This window comes from Ornithorhynchus anatinus, chromosome X5 (genome assembly GCF_004115215.2).
Source record: "Ornithorhynchus anatinus isolate Pmale09 chromosome X5, mOrnAna1.pri.v4, whole genome shotgun sequence".
Taxonomy (NCBI): domain Eukaryota; kingdom Metazoa; phylum Chordata; class Mammalia; order Monotremata; family Ornithorhynchidae; genus Ornithorhynchus; species Ornithorhynchus anatinus.
Window position 1 is genome coordinate 4,723,280 of NC_041753.1, and position 16,473 is coordinate 4,739,752.

Here is a 16,473-nt window from a genome sequence, read left to right on the forward strand (position 1 = left end):
ACCCCTTGAGGAGCCAGGACCTCGTCTGATTCTCATCCGTGTAATATCAGTAATAATAAGTGTGGTTTTGGTTAAGCGCTCACTATGTGCCAAGCCCTATACTAAGTGCTGGGGGTAGATCCATTCATTGAACGGTATTTATTGAGCGCTTACTGTGTGCAGAGCACTGTACTAATCGCTCGGAATGCACAGTTCGGCAACAGATCGAGACAGTCCCTGCCCAGCGACGGGCTCACGGTCTAGAGGGGAGACGGACAGCGAAGGAAAACAAGTCGACGGGCCGCGATGCCATCAAAATCGATAAATAGAATCATAGATCTATAGACATTATTAATAAAATAGAGTAATAAAGAATACATACAGATAGATAATCCGGTCCCACGTGGGCCTCACAAAGTGAGGCTCAACTAAGAGGGAGAACAGGTATTAAATCCCCATTTTGCAGATGAGAGGCCCGAAGCCCAGAGAGGTTACACGACTTACCCAAGGTCTCAAGGCAGGTGAGTAGCAGCACGAGGATTAGAACCCAGATCCTCTGACTCCCAGGCCCGTGCTCTTTCCGCTGGGCTTGGCTACTTTGACTACTTCTGGTCACCGCTACTCACTTCCGCTCCTTCTGCAAAAAAAAATTGTATTTATTAAGCACTTCCACTGTACCAAGCACTGTACTAAACGCTGGGGTAGATAGGAGATAATCAAGTCCCACATGGGGCCCCCCAGGCTAAGTAGGAGGAGGGCGGGGGTCGAATCCCCATTTTGCAGAGGAGGAGACCGAGGCCCGGAGAAGTCTACGCGTTAGGGACCCTCAAGTGCCCAGGCAGGGAGGAGAATGAATAGGGCAGGGAGATGAGAGATTAAAAGTGTTCTCCCGGAAGTCGGGGATTTATAAAATCCCGATTCCACAACCCTCGGGTGGAAGCTGGTTGGGAAACAGCTGTCGAGAAGCCTCGTGACCAAGGATGCGTTCACTGTAGACCCGGTCTCCTTAAATATAATAGGCTAAAATTCATTCAGACGTATTTGTCGAGCGCTCACCGTGGGCAGAGCGCGGTCCTAAGCGCTTGGGAGAGTATAATGCAACGATACGGTACCGGGTTCAGGAGTGTACGCTCTGTAAGCTGATCGGACACAGTCCCTGTCCTGCGTGGGGCTCACGGGAATGAGAAGGAGGGAGAGCAGGCAATTAAGCCCCATTTTACAGACAAGGAAACCGAGGCATAGGGAAATGAAGTGCCTTGCCCAAAGTCCCACCTCAGGCCAGAGGAGTGGTTTGTGAGGGGGTTTTTTTGTTTGTTTTAACGGTGTTTGTTGAGTGCTCACTAGGATGCTGAGGTAGATACAAGATAATCGGGTTGGCCCCAGTCCCTGTCCCCCTTGGGGCTCCCAGTCTTCATCCCCATTTGACAGATGAGATCGCTGAGGCCCAGAGAAGTAATAATGTTGGTATTTGTTCAGCGCTTACTATGTGCCGAGCACCGTTCTAAGCGCTGGGGTAGACATAGGGGAATCAGGTCGTCCCACGTGGGGCTCACAGTCTTAATCCCCATTTTACAGATGAGGGAACTGAGGCACGGAGAAGTGAAGTGACTTGCCCACAGTCAGAAGTGACTTGCCTGAAGTCCCCCAGCTGACAAGTGACGGAGGAGGGATTAGAACCCACGACCTCTGACTCCCCAGCCCGGCCTCTTGCCACTGAGCCACGCTGCTTCTCTAAATGAAATGAGTGAAATAAAGGAATGAATAAATAAAGGAATAAATGAATGAAAGTGGGGGATCAGTTTCCCCAGTTTGTCGCCTGGACTTTTCCGGCCCTCCGAGAGAGGGCGCAGTGGAACCACAAAAGAATGGCCCAGTTCCTTAACTCTCAGAAAAGCCGTTTATTTATTCCGTATTTACTCAATAAATCCTATTTATTGAGCGCTCACACCGCACTAAACGCGGACAACAGAATAATAATAATAAGGATGATGATGATAGCTGTTGCTATTTATTGCTATTGGTTTTCTCTGTCTCCCCCGATTATTCATTCAATAGTATTTATTGAGCGCTTACTGGGCGCAGAGCACTGTACTAAGCGCTTGGAATGGACAAATCGGTAACAGATAGAGACGGTCCCTGCCCTCTGACGGGCTCACGGTCTGATCGGGGGAGACGGACGGACAAGAACAATGGCAATAAATAGAATCGAGGGGAAGAACATCTCATTAAAACAATAGCGAATAAATAGAATCAGGGTGGTGTTCATCTCATTAACAAAATAAATGGGGTAATGAAGATATATATATATATATATATATATATATATATATATATATATACAGTTGATTAGACTGTAAGCCCGTCAGTGGGCAGGGACCGTCTCTATCTGTTGCCGATTTGTCCATTCCAAGCGCTTAGTACAGTGCTCTGCACATAGTAAGCGCTCAATAAATACTAACGAATGAATGAATGTTAAGCGCTTACTGTGTGCCAGGTACCTTCTTCGCCCCCGAGGTCTAGAGGGCATCGGCATTTTTCCGCTTTCACTGGCCACCTATCCGTCGGTGGTATTTATTGAGCGCTTACCAGGTGCCGGGCACCTTCCCCGCCCCCGAGGTCTAGAGGGCATCGGCGTTTTTCCAAATTCACTGGCCACAAATCCATCGGTGGTATTTATTGAGCGCTTACTAGGTGCAGACCGCTGTACCGAGTGCCCGGGCGAGTCTAATACCGTAGGGTTGGCAGAACACGTTCCCTGCCCGCAAACAGCTTACAGTCCAGAGAAGTCAGACATTAATTTATAAAGGAATTGGACAGGGATTCAGTCATTCATTCCTTTTGGGGGGAATGGCATCCGTTAAGCGCTTGCTTTTTACACTGTACTAAGCGCCGGGGTGATAGGAGCAAATCGAGTTGGACCCAGTCCCTGACCCTCAATCCTCACTTTACAGATGAGGGAACCGAGGCCCAGAGAAGCGAAGTGACTTGCCCGGGGTCACACAGCGGACGGGTGGCGGAGCCGGGATTAGAACCCATGACCTGCTGACTTCCGGGCCCGACTCCAGCCAGTACAACGTGCCGCTTCTCCAGTCGTATTTATCGCGAGATGGCGTGGTTCTTGTTAACCGCTTACTAGATGCCAAGCACCGGCGTGGCTCGGTGGCAAGAGCCCGGGCTGGGGAGTCAGAGGTCGTGGGTTCTAATCCCGGCTCCGCCGCCCATCAGCTGGGTGGGCAAGTCACTTCCCTCCTCTGGGCCTCAGTGACCTCATCTGTCAAATGGGGATGAAGACGGGGAGCCCCACGGGGGACAACCTGGTGACCTTGTGTCTCCCCCGGCGCTTAGAACGGTGCTTGGCACATAGTAAGCGCTTAACAAATACCATCATTATTATTATTATTATTATTAGCACCGAGGTAGATACAAGTTAAGCAGGTCCTTACCCCCCGAGGGGCTCACAGTTGAAGTAGGAGGGAGGAATCAAGCCCCTAAGCGGAACTGAAATGTCAGTTGGGAGATGTTAAGAGGTTCATTCAGTCATTCCATGGTATCTATTGAGCGCTTACTGTGTGCAGGGCCCTGTACTGAGCGCTTGGAAAGTCCAACTCGGCAAGAGATGGAGACAATCCCTACCCGACGACCGGCTCACGGTCTAGAAGGGGGAAGACGGACAACAGAACGAGAGCTCCATCAATAATAATAATAATGTTGGTGTCTGTTAAGCGCTTACTATGTGCAGAGCACTGTTCTAAGCGCTGGGGGAGATACAGGGTCATCAGGGTGGCCCACGTGAGGCTCGGTCTTACTCTCCATTTTACAAATGGGGTTACTGAGTCACGGAGATAATAATGTTGGTATTCGTTAAGCGCTTACTCTGTGCAGAGCACTGTCCTAAGCGCTGGGGGAGATACGGCGTGATCGGATTGTCCCTCGTGAGGCTCACAGTCTTCATCCCCATTTGACAGATGAGGGAACCGAGGCCCAGAGAAGTGAAGTGACTCGCCCACAGTCCCCCAGCTGACAAGTGGCGGAGCCGGGATCCGAACCCATGACCTCTGACTCCCCAGCCCGGGGCTCTTTCCACTGAGCCAACGCTGCAAGCGCTTAGTTCAGGGCTCTGCACACAGTAAGCGCTCAGTAAACACCACTGAAGCCGCGTGGCTCAGTGGAAAGCGCCCGGGCTGGGGAGTCAGGGGTCATGGGTTCGAATCCCGGCTCCGCCACTTGTCAGCTGTGTGACTTTGGGCCAGTCACTTCACTTCTCCGGGCCTCAGTTCCCTCGTCTGTGAGACGGGGATTAAAACTGCGAGCCCCACGTGGGACGACCTCATCGCCTTGTATCCCCCAGCGCTTAGAACAGTGCGCTGCACATAGTGAGCGCTTCAGAAATACCACTATCATTATCATCATCATCATCATCACCGAACGAATCAATCACTCAGTCGGCGGTATATACCCATTATGCGCAGAGGACTGTGCTAGGCGCTCGGGAGAATGAGCACAGACGTTCCCCGCCCACAACGGCCCGGGGGGGGGGGGGAGACGGACACTAATGGGAATCGACGAATGATTTATAATACGGAAGAGATATCTATCAAATCGATTTTTTTTTAATGTGCCATTAAGCCCTTTGTCGCTAAGCAGTTTTCTCGTCGCCGGGGCCTCCAAGTGTCAAAATATTCATGACAAGGAAGAGACTTTGACACTTCATTTCCTTTCATACCGGGAGAGCGGCAAGATCCAGACACATCATAACCTAATTTGGTCTGTGCACATTCCGTCTTCCCTCCTTGTCAGTTTTCTATCTTTTCCTCCGGCGTGTAAATTCGGGAAAAGTTAGCTTCTGTTTGGTTTCTTCACAACTCCCGGGACACTGGGAGTAAAGAATCCCCCTTTAGAGGAGCAGCGTGGCCTCGCGGAAAGAGCCCGGGCCCGGGAGTCAGAGGAGCCGGGTTCTAATCCCGGCTCCGCCTGCCGTGTGACCCCGGCCAAGTCAGTTCACCTCACCCTCGGTTTCCTCCTCTGTAAAACGGGGATTCGATACCCGTTCTTCCTCCCACTGAGGCCGCCCGGCGGACGGGTGGCGGAGCCGGGTTTAGAACCCGGGTCCTTCCGGCTCCCGGGCCTGGGCTCTCCCCACTAATAATAATGTTGGTATCTGTTAAGCGCTTACTATGTGCAGAGCGCCGTTCTGAGCGCTGGGGGAGATACAGGGTCGTCGGGTTGCCCCACGTGAGGCTCGCGGTTCATCCCCATTTTACAGATGAGGTCGCTGAGGCCCAGAGAAGCGGAGCGACTTGCCCACGGTCACACAAGTGGCAGCGCCGGGATTCGAACCCATGACCTCTGACTCCCAACCCCGGGCTCTTTCCACTGAGCCACGCTGTTTCCCCTTTATTGAGTGCTTTCTGGAGGCAGAGCACTGCGCTAAGCGCTCGGGAGATTACAACAGAGGGGGAATGTTCCCCTCCCGCGAGCTTCCGGCCTAGGGCTCCGCACACAGCACGGGTTCGATCACAACCACTGATTGTAGTAATGATAACAATAATAGTTATAATTATGATGTTTGTTAAGCGCCTACTATGTGCCAGCCACTGTACTAAGCGCTGGGATGAATACAAGCCAACTGGATTGGGCACATCCCCGTCCCGCACAGGGCTCGCAGACTTCCACCCCATTTTACAGACGAGGGAACCGAGGCCCAGAGAAGCGAATGACTCGCCCGAGGTCACGCGGCCGAGGAGGGGCGAAGCCGGGATTAGGACCCACGACCTTCTGACGCCCGGGCCCGGGCTTTGGAGTCAGAGGTCATGGGTTCGAAACCCCGCTCCGCCACTGGTCAGCTGGGTGACTGTGGGCGAGTCACTTCACTTCTCTGGGCCTCAGTGACCTCCTCTGTAAAATGGGGATGAAGACCGTGAGCCCCACGGGGGACAACCCGATTCCCTTTTGTCTACCCCAGCGCTTAGAACAGTGCTCCGCGCCTAGTACGCGCTTAACAAATACCAACATTATTATCATTATCCCGGACCGTCGGCGTGTCGTAGGCCGGGGACACCGTGTTGGACTCCCCCCACGGGCTCAGTACAGTGTTCTGCGCGTAGTAAGCGCTCGATAAATACCGCTGACTGATCTACTGATTGGCCGACCGATACCGAAGGGCCGCTTAAAGTATCAGAGGAGCAGTAAACCTCCGTCCCGTCTTCTCGACGTGGATAACCTTGTCAGCTGTGTGACTGTGGGCAAGTCGCTTCACTTCTCTGGGCCTCGGTTCCCTCATCTGGAAAATGGGGGTGAAGACTGGGAGCCTCACGTGGGACGACCTCATTCCCCCGTATCTCCCCAGCGCTCAGAACGGTGCTCGCACGTAGTAAGCGCCTAACAGATGCCAAACGTTATAAGACCGTTATGACCCCGACCCAAGAAGACGACCCCAGTGAACCGTAAAGCAGATCGATCTTTAGTAAAAACATTCCACTCTCGAATGTGAGGGGCTGGGAAAGAAATTAAAAAATCAACCCCTCCATATAACGATGTCCTGAATAAAAAGGAGAGTGCTGAATTAAGTCGGAAAATTCGATTTGAAAAGAACGGAGCTGGGGGCCTAATTGTTTAGAAGAACAATCCGTGGGAGCGGGTGGTGAAAAATATAAAAGGAACCTCCAGAAGTATCGACGGTCGCATCGACTGGGGAAATAAAAGATAACTGGAAGGAAAATATATATATATATCTGTATATTTCTATGGTACTTTTCAAGCGCTTTCAAGTACTGAGCACTGGGGTGGATGGGTCGGACCCAATCCCCGTCCCGCATGGGGCTCCCGGTCTTCAGCCCCATTTTCCAGAGGAGGGAACTGAGGCCCGGAGAAGTCAAGCGACTCCCGGGTTAATAATAATAATGTTGGTATTTGTCAAGCGCTTACTAGGTGCAGAGCACCGTTCTCAGCGCGGGGGGGGGGGGGGGGGGGCGGATCCGGGTGAGGCTCCCAGTCTTCATCCCCCATTTTCCAGATGAGGTGACTGAGGCCCAGAGAAGCAAAGGGACTTGCCCCCAGTCACCCAGCTGCCAGGTGGCCGAGCCGGGATTCGAACCCGTGACGTCTGACTCCCAAGCCCGGGCTCTTGCCACTGAGCCAAGCCGGTTCTATTCGCTAGGCCCCGCGGCTATATTTAGCGCGGCTCAGTGGAAAGAGCCCGGGCTTGGGAGTCAGAGGTCACGGGTTCGACTCCCGGCTCTGCCACTCGGCAGCTGGGTGACTGGGGGCGAGTCACTTACTTCTCCGGGCCTCAGGTCCCTCATCTGGAAAATGGGGCTGAACCGGGAGCCTCACGTGGGACCACCTGATGACCCCGGATCTCCCCCAGCGCTTAGAACGGTGCTCGGCACATAGTAAGCGTTAACAGAAACCCACATTATTATTTACGGGGCTGGTTAAGTGCTGCCTCTGTGCGAAGCACTGTTCTAAGCGCCGGGGGCGAGCCAGGCTAATCAGGTCCCGCAGAGTCAGACCTACTCTTTAATACACCGATCACCGCTATGCGCTGAGCGCTCACTGGGTGCCAAGCGGCGTCCTGAGTGCCCGGGAGAGGACGACAGGACGGAGTCGAGAGATACGTTGGGAGAGTCGGGAAGCAGCGTGGCTCAGTGGCAAGAGCCCGGGCCTGGGAGTCAGAGGTCATGGGTTCGAAGCCCGGCTCCGCCACTTGGCAGCCGGGTGACTGTGGGCAATCGCGTCACTTCTCCGGGCCTCAGTGACCTCATCTGTCAAATGGGGATGAAGACGTGGGAGCCTCACGTGGGACCACCCGATGACCCCGGATTCCCCCCCGGCGCTTAGAACGGTGCGCTGCACATAGTAAGCGCTTAACCAATACCAACGTCATTACTGTTATTATACGGTCCCGGCCCACGGCGAAGTTACGGTCCGGAGGGGGAGACGGACGTGAGTAAAATAAATGGCAGAGGGGGACGTAAGCGGGGAAGGGCTGGGAAGGGGGATGAATAAAGGGAGCGAATCGGGGCAACGCAGATGGGGGCGGGAGATTCATTCATTCCATAGTATTTATCGAGCGCTTACTAGGCGCAGAGCACTGTACTAAGCGCTTGGAATGGACAGATCGGTAACAGATAGAGACGGTCCCCGCCCTTCGACGGGCGCACGGTCTAATCGGGGGAGGCGGACGGACGAGGACGGTAGCCACAGATAGAATCGAGGGGATGAGCATCTCACTAAAATGAGATGTGGACGAGGGGGGGCTCAGTCGGGGAGGGCCTCTCGGAGGAGGCGGGCCGACGGTGAGGCCGTGGACGTGGCGAGAGTCGTCATCGGCCAGATCTGAGGCCAGCGGCGGGACGGGGGCGGGAGGTCGGCGGCCCGAGAGACGGGGTCGAGGTACCGCCAAGTAGGTTGGCACCGGAGGAGGGAAGTCCGCGGACTGGGCCGGAGCCGGAAATGATAATAATGTCGGTATCTGTTAAGCGCTCACCGTGTGCCGGGCACCGTTCTAAGCGCCGGGGGAGATCCGGGCCGATTATGTCGGTATCTGTTAAGCGCTTACTATGTGCAGAGCACCCTTCTAAGCGCCGGGGGAGATCCGGGGGTCGTCGGGTCGTCCCACGTGAGGCTCCCGGCCTTCACCCCCATTTTCCAGACGCGGGAACTGAGGCCCAGAGAAGTGACGCGACTCGCCCTCAGTCCCCCGGCTGCCGAGTGGCGGAGCCGGGATTCGAACTCACGACCTCCGCCTCCCAAGCCCGGCCTCTTGCCACCGAGCCACGCTGCTTCTCTAGCAGGTGGTCCCCCTTGAGGCTCCCGGTCGTCACCCCCATTTGACGGACGAGGCACCGGGACGTCAAGCGACCGGCCCGAAGTCACCCAGCCGCCGGGTGGCGGAGGCGGGACCGGAACCCAAGACCTCGGACCCCCGAGCCCGGGCTCTCGCCACCGAGGCAACCCGCAGGGTGCGGGCAAATCTCCGGGCAGAGGGCTAGACCTGAGGGCGTGGGAGGGTACGACGGGAATGGGAAATGGAGACGCGATGTGGCCCGGTGGTTAGAGAAGCAGCGTGGCTCAGGGGAAAGAGCCCGGGCTTGGGAGTCCGAGGTCACGGGTTCGAATCCCGACTCGGCCACCGGTCCGCCGTGTGACTGTGGGCGAGTCACCTCACTTCTCTGTGCCTCAGTGACCTCAGCTGGAAAATGGGGATTCACCGCGAGCCTCACGTGGGACGACCCGATGACCCCGGATCTCCCCCGGCGCTTAGAACGGTGCTCGGCGCCTAGTGAGCGCTTAACAGATACCGGCGTTATTATTATTAAAGGCCAGACCCGAGGAGTGGGAAGGACGTGCGGGCCCGCCTCTTCCCAAGCGCTCCCGGCTCCGCCGCCTGTCTGCCGTGTGACCTGGGGCGAGTCGCTTCACCTCTCTGGGCCCCGTCTCCCTCATCCCTAAAAGGGGGATTGGGGTCCACGGCGGTCGGCGACTTGACCCAACCTGAGAAGAACGCTCGGCCCCTAGTAAGCGCCCGACTACCGAAATTATCATTCCGGCCCCAGCTCCGCGCCGCGTGTCTGCTGTGTGAACCTCGCCTGTAAATGACCACTCTGATTATTCTCGGTGCCTCGGTTCCCTCGCCGGGAAAATGGGGATTGAGACTCTGAGCCCCACTTGGGACGGGGACTGGGTCCAACTCCGTTCGCTCCTATCCGCCCCAGCGCAGTGCCCGGCACGTAGTGAGCGCTTAACCAACGCCGTCGTTCTTATCCTAATCCCGGCTCCTCCCCTTCTTTGCTGTGCGACCTGGGGTAAGTCACTTTAATAATAATACCGTTGGTATTTGTTGAGCGCTTACTGTGTGCCACTGTTCTAAGCGCCGGGGGAGACGAGCAGGTTGTCCCACGCGGGGCTCCCAGTCTTCATCCCCGTTTGACAGATGAGGGAACCGAGGCCCAGAGAAGTTAAGCGACTCAGCCAGGGTCACGCGGCAGACGAGTGGCGGAGTCGGGATCAGAACCCACGTCCTTCTGACTCCCGGGCCCGGGCTCTCCCCACTGGGCCACGCGGCTTCCCCGGAATAGAACTGACTCACCGAAGGAGCAAAACAGGGAAAGAATTTGGGCTGGATGACAGGAATCCATTTTTCCTGGCAGGAGCAAAAGGGAGCGGGGATATTAGAGGGGAAGGGCGATCGATCGCTCACGATATTTATTGATCTATTATTTCCCCTGAACCGTAAACTCCCCTTTTAGCAGTATTTGCTGAGTGCTGCGGCGCCGAAACGAGCGCTGGGGTAGATCCAAGCCGATGGGGTCGGACCCGCTCCCCGTCCCACGTGGGGTTCCCGCTCTTCATCCTTTACCTCATCTGTAAAATGGGGATTCAGCGGGCTCTTTCCGCTGAGCCACGCTGCGTCTAATAATGAACGATAATAACGTTGGTATCCGTTAAGCGCTTACCATGTGCCGAGCGCCGTTCTTGAGCGCTGGGGGAGATCCGGGGTCATCGGGTCGTCCCGCGTGAGGCTCACGGTGAATCCCCATTTTCCAGATGAGGTCACTGAGGCCCAGAGCAGTGAAGCGACTCGCCCGCGGTCACGCAGCTGACGGGTGGCGGAGCCGGGGTTCGAACCCGTGACCTCTGACTCCCAAACCGGGGCTCTCTCCACTGAGCCACGCTGCTTCTCCGTGGGACACGGACTGCATCCAGTGCTTTAGGGGAAGCAGCGCGGCTCAGTGGAGAGAGCCCGGGCTTGGGAGTCAGAGGTCACGGGTTCGAACCCCGGCTCCGCCACTTGGCAGCCGGGTGACCGCGGGCGCGTCGCTTCACTGCTCTGGGCCTCAGTTCCCTCATCTGGAAAATGGGGATTCACCGTGAGCCTCACGTGGGACGACCCGATGACCCTGTGTATGCTCTGCACATGGTAAGCGCTTAACAAATACCAACATTATTATTATCATTACAGCGTCCGGCACATAGTAAATGCTCAGCAGTACCGTAAAGAACCAACCAAACCCTCCGGTCCATCCCTGGCCGCCCTCCGCCCTCCCTGCGCGGCCCCTCCATTTTGGGCCCGCCGCTCTCGCCCGGCCGAGCGAGCGTCCCTCGGCCGACGGCCGGAGCCGCGGTCGATGAGAATTTCCCCGCTCGCGGGGGCCTCCGGCTCCCGGCCGCCGGCGAGGGCAACTGGCCCCCGTCCAGGCCTGACCTACCGGCTCGGCGGGCGCCGACTCCGCCGGGCCGCCGGCTGGAGTAATTCCCGGCCTCCTCCGGGCCGGAGCAGTCGAGGTCCGCTTTTACCGAGGTCGAGATTTTACAGTCGAGGTCACTGAGGCCCAGAGAAGTTGAGTGACCTGCCCAGAGTCACACAGCTGGCAAGGGCGGGGCCGGGATGAGAACCCAAGACCTCTGACGCCCGAGCTCTCTCCACCGAGCCGCAGATAATAATAATAATAATAATAATAATAATGTTGGTATTTGTTAAGCGCTTACTATGCGCAGAGCACCGTTCTAAGCGCTGGGGGAGACACAGGGGAATCAGGTCGTCCCACGTGGGGCTCACCGTCTTCATCCCCATTTTACAGTTGAGGGAACCGAGGCTCAGAGAAGTTAAGTGACTCGCCCACAGTCACACAGCTGACAGGTGACAGAGCCGGGATTCGAACTCATGACCTCTGACTCCAAAGCCCGTGCTCTTTCCACCGAGCCACGCCGCTTCTCTAGATGAAATGACCCCCGTGACACCCGCAGTTCAGTGAACCCTCAGAGATGCCGAAGACCCTTGGCAGCGTGGCCTGGTGGGTAGAGCCCGGGCCTGGGCGGCACAGGGAGCCGGGTTCCAATCCCGGTCCCGCCGCTCATCGGCTCCGTGGGCGAGACGCGTCCCTTCCCCGTGCCTCGGTCCCCTCCTCCGGAAAATGGGGACGAAGACTGTGAGCCCCACGTGGGACGGGGACCGGGTCCAACCCGATGAGGCCGTCTCTACCCCGGCGCTTAGTACAGTGTCTGGCACACACGGGAAGCGTGGCTTAAGGGAAAGAGCCCGGGCCCGGGAGTCAGAAGGGCGTGGGTTCTCATCCCGGCTCTGCCGCTCGCCTGCTGTGTGACCTCGGGCCAGTCGCTTGACTTCTCTGGGCCTCAGTTCCCTCCTCTGGAAAATGGGGTGGAAGATCGTGAGCCCCGTGCGGGACGTGGACCGTGTCCAACCCGATCTGCTTGCCTCCGCCCCAGTGCCCGGCACTTAGGAAGTGCTTAACAAATACCGCAATCATTATATTCATTCGCTCGTATTTATTGAGCGCTTACTATGCGCAGAGCACTGCACCGAGCGCTCGGAAGGGACAGTTCGGCAACAGAGAGAGACGATCCCTGCCCGGTGACGGGCTCACGGTCTAATCGGGGGAGACGGACGGACAAAAACCGAGACGTGATAATACCCCAGGCCCATGCTCTAACCGCTGGGCGACGCTGCTTCTCCCCGTGCTTGGCGCATAGCGAGCACTCTACAGGGACCCCGATGATCATTTTTATGGTTATTATGATTGCTGTTATTATTAACCCAGACCCGTGCACCATTCACTAAGCCACACCGCTTCTCCTAGTATTTGGCACGTACTGAGCACTCAAAAAAGACCCCGATTGTTATCATTACCGTCAATCCAGGCCCGGGCTCCGTCCGCCGAGCCACGCCGCTTCTCCCGATGCTTGGCACAGGCCGAGCACTCGAAAGGGACCCCGAGTATCATTAACCCGGGCCCGGGCTCCGTCCGCTAAGCCACGCCGCCTCTCCCGGGGCTTGGCGCGCGCCGAGCGCTTAACGGAGACGATCGGCGCCGCCGCCGTCATCACCGTGGCCCCGTCGTCGGCCCGGCCCCGCTCCCGGAGACCGAGAGTCTCGCCGGGCCGCGGCGGGTCGACACGCAGCCGAACCGGAGCCTCGTCAGCCCCGGGGCCGGAGGGGAGGCGGGCACTCGACCCGTCCGGACCCGCTCGGACCATCTGCGCCGAGGTAGCCTCGGCCGAGGTCCTTGGACCCCCCCCCTCCCCCCGCCGGCCCGATTAACCATAATACTGACGGTGTCGGTTCGGGGCCCGCCGGGCGGCGGGAGAGACCAGCCGACCGGGCGGGACGCGGTCCCTGTCCCACATGGGGCTCCCCCACTTCATCCCCATTTTACCCCCGAGGTCGCGGAGGCCCAGGGAAGGGAAGAGACGCGGCCTCCCGGCCGCCCGGCGGCGGAGCCGGGATCGGAACCCAGGTCCTCCCGACGCCCGGGCCTGGGATTTTTCCACCAGGCCGCTTCTGTGGCCCGGTTTGTCCATTCCAAGCGCTCGGTCCAGTGCTCTGCACATAGTAAACGCTCAATAAATACTATTGAATGAAGGAACGGCGGGGAGGGAGATTGACGGCGGCGGGGCGGCGCTCCCGGTCCGATGGGTTTGGCGGGGTATTTCTTCCGCCCCCCCCTCCGCCGCACTAATCTCCTTCCCCCCCCCGGGATCTTTCCCGCTCCCCGTTTTACCCCCGCCCTCGCCCCCTTCTCCTCACCGGGGACCCCGGCCCCCCGCCTGCCCCGACCCCGGCCCTCCCCGCCTTCGAAGCGCAGGTGGCCGACCGCTCGAGAGGAGCGGCGTGGCCCGGCGGCAACCGCCCGGGCTTGGGAGTCAGGGGTCGTGGGTTCGAATCCCGCCCCCCCGCCGCCCGTCTGCCGGGTGACCTCGGGCGGGTCCCTTCTCTGTGCCTCAGCGACCTCATCGGTAAAACTGGGGATTAAAAAATGTGAGCCCCGCGTGGGCCAATCCGATGACCCTGTATTCATTCATTCAGGAGTATCGATTGAGCGCTTACTCTGCGCAGAGCACTGGACTAGGCGCTTGGAATGGACGATTCGGCGACAGGCAGAGACCGTCCCCGCCCATCGACGGGCCCACGGTCTGATCGGGGGAGACGGACGGACCAAAACGAGACGACTTCATCACGATCAACAGTGAGCCTCGCGTGGGACCACCCGATGACCCCGTGTCTCCCCCAGCGCTTAGAACGGCGCTCGGCACAGAGTAGGCGCTTAACGAATACCGACATCATCCTTGTTATTACGTAGGTAGCGGCAGTTTTCTTTATTTGCATTGCTGTCTGTCTCCCCCACTCTAGACCGCGAGCTCGTCGTGGGCGGGGATTGTCGCCCTTCATTGATGTAGTGTACTTTCTCGAGCGCTTAGTACACCGCTCCGCACACAGTAAGCGCTTAATAGAGGCAGCGTGGCTCGGGCCCGGGCTTGGGAGTCCGAGGACGTGGGTTCTAATCCCGGCTCCTCCACCGCGTCGGCTGTGTGACTTCGGACGGGTCTCTATTCCAGCGCTTACTACGGCACCTGGCCCATAGTCAGCGCTTAATAGACACCGTCATCATCAGTCTCTATCGGAGCGCTCACTACAGCACCTGGCCCATAGCCAGCGCTTAATAGATACCGTCATCACCAGTCTCCGTTCCAGCGCTCACTACAGCGGCTGGCCCTTAGTCAGCGCTTAATAGACACCGTCATCATCAGTCTCCGTTCCAGCGCTCACTACAGCGTCTGGCCCATAGAAAGCGCTTAATACCATCACTATTCTCTACTCCGGCACTCAGTACAGCGCCTGGCACATAATAAGCGCTTAAGAAAATATCATTAAAAAAAAGAAAGGGGGTCAGGGGTCAGGACAAAGGGGGCGTGGCCTCGACGGGGGCGGGGCTTGCGGCTGGACCTATCGGAGGGCGGGGCTCGCGGTAGGGGCGTGGTCGGTGTAAGGCGTGACTCGCGCCAGGGGGCGTGTCCTATATGGAGGCGGGGCCGCGGTTCGACCTGTGGGAGGGCGGGGAATCACGGTGAGGGGGCGGGGCCTCGCTGGGGGCGGGGCTCGCGGCCGGACCTATCGGAGGGCGGGGCTCGCCGTGAGGGGGCGCGGCCTCCGGGAGGCGGGGCCGGCGGCGGGACCTATCGGAGGGCGGGGTCTGCAGCAGGGGGCGGGGCCTCGATGGAGGCGGGGCTCGCGGCCGGACCTATCGGAGGGCGGGGTTTGCCACGGGGGGGCGTGGCCTCCGGGGAGGCGGGCCTGGCGACGGGACCTATCGCAGTAGGGGGGCGCGGCCTCTAGGGGGCGTGGGGGCGCCAGGGGGCGGGGCCTGTACGGAGGCGGGGCCTCGGAGGGACCTATCGGAGGGCGGGACCGGCCGTGAGGGGCGCGGCCTGGGCGTGGGCGGCCGCGGGCGGTGTCGCCGCCAACGCGGTCCGGCCGGAAACCCGCGCCCGTTTCCGGCCGGGCGGCGGCGGCGGCGGCGGCGGCGGCGGCGGAGAGGCCCCGGGGCGGAGGGCAGGGCCCGGCCTCCGACCCTCGACCCCCGACCCTCGACCCCGGAGGCGGAGGGGGAGGAGCTCGGGCCCCGCCCCGCCGGTAGCAGCAGCAGCAGCAGCAGCAGCAGCAGAGGGTAACGGCCCCCCACCCCCTGCCCTCCGCCTCCCCTCCCCCAACCCGCCGGGCTCTACGGGGACGAACCGGGAGCCTCACGTGGGACCAGCCGACGAGCCCGGGTCTCCCCCGGCGCCTAGAACGGTGCTCTGCACACAGTAAGCGCTGAACGGATACCGACATTATTATTACTAGGGGTGGGGGGGGGGTCCCCGCCCCCCGCCCTGCTCCGCCTCCTCCTCCTCCTCCCCGGCGCTATTTTCGGGCAGCGAGGGCGGGCGGCGAGAGGAGCCGTCCTTTCCCTTTGCGTCCTTTCCCTTTCCGTCCTTTCCCTTTCCCATCCTCATCCTTTCCCTTCCCCATCCTTTCCCTTCCCTTCCCTTCCCTTCCCTTCCCGTCCTTTCCTTTCCCGTCCTTTCCCTTCCCATCCTTTCCCATCCCTTCCCTTCCCATCCTTTCCCCTCCCGTCCTTTCCCTTCCCGTCCTCTCCCTTTCCCATCCTCTCCCTTTCCCATCCTCTCCCTCTCCCTTTCCCATTCCTCTCCCTTCCCATCCTTTCCCGTCCTTTCCCTTTCCCATCCTCTCCCTTTCCCATCCTCTCCCTTTCCCATTCCTCTCCCTTCCCATCCTTTCCCCTCCCATCCTTTCCCTTCCCGTCCTCTCCCTTTCCCATCCTCTCCCTTTCCCATTCCTCTCCCTTCCCATCCTTTCCCGTCCTTTCCCTTTCCCTTTCCCATCCCTTCCCTTCCCATCCTCTCCCTTTCCCATTCCTCTCCCTTGCCATCCTTTCCCCTCCCATCCTCTCCCTTCCCGTCCTCTCCCTTTCCCATCCTCTCCCTTTCCCATTCCTCTCCCTTCCCATCCTTTCCCGTCCTTTCCCTTTCCCATCCCTTCCCTTCCCATCCTCTCCCTTTCCCATCCTTTTCCATCCCTTTCCATCCCTTCCCTCCCCAGTGCCGGTCCGGGCCCCCTGCGCCCTCGCAACCCGGAGAGTAGAGTCACGGTCACGGGGTCATCCCGGCCAGTCCCCTGCGTCCGGGCCCCCCGGG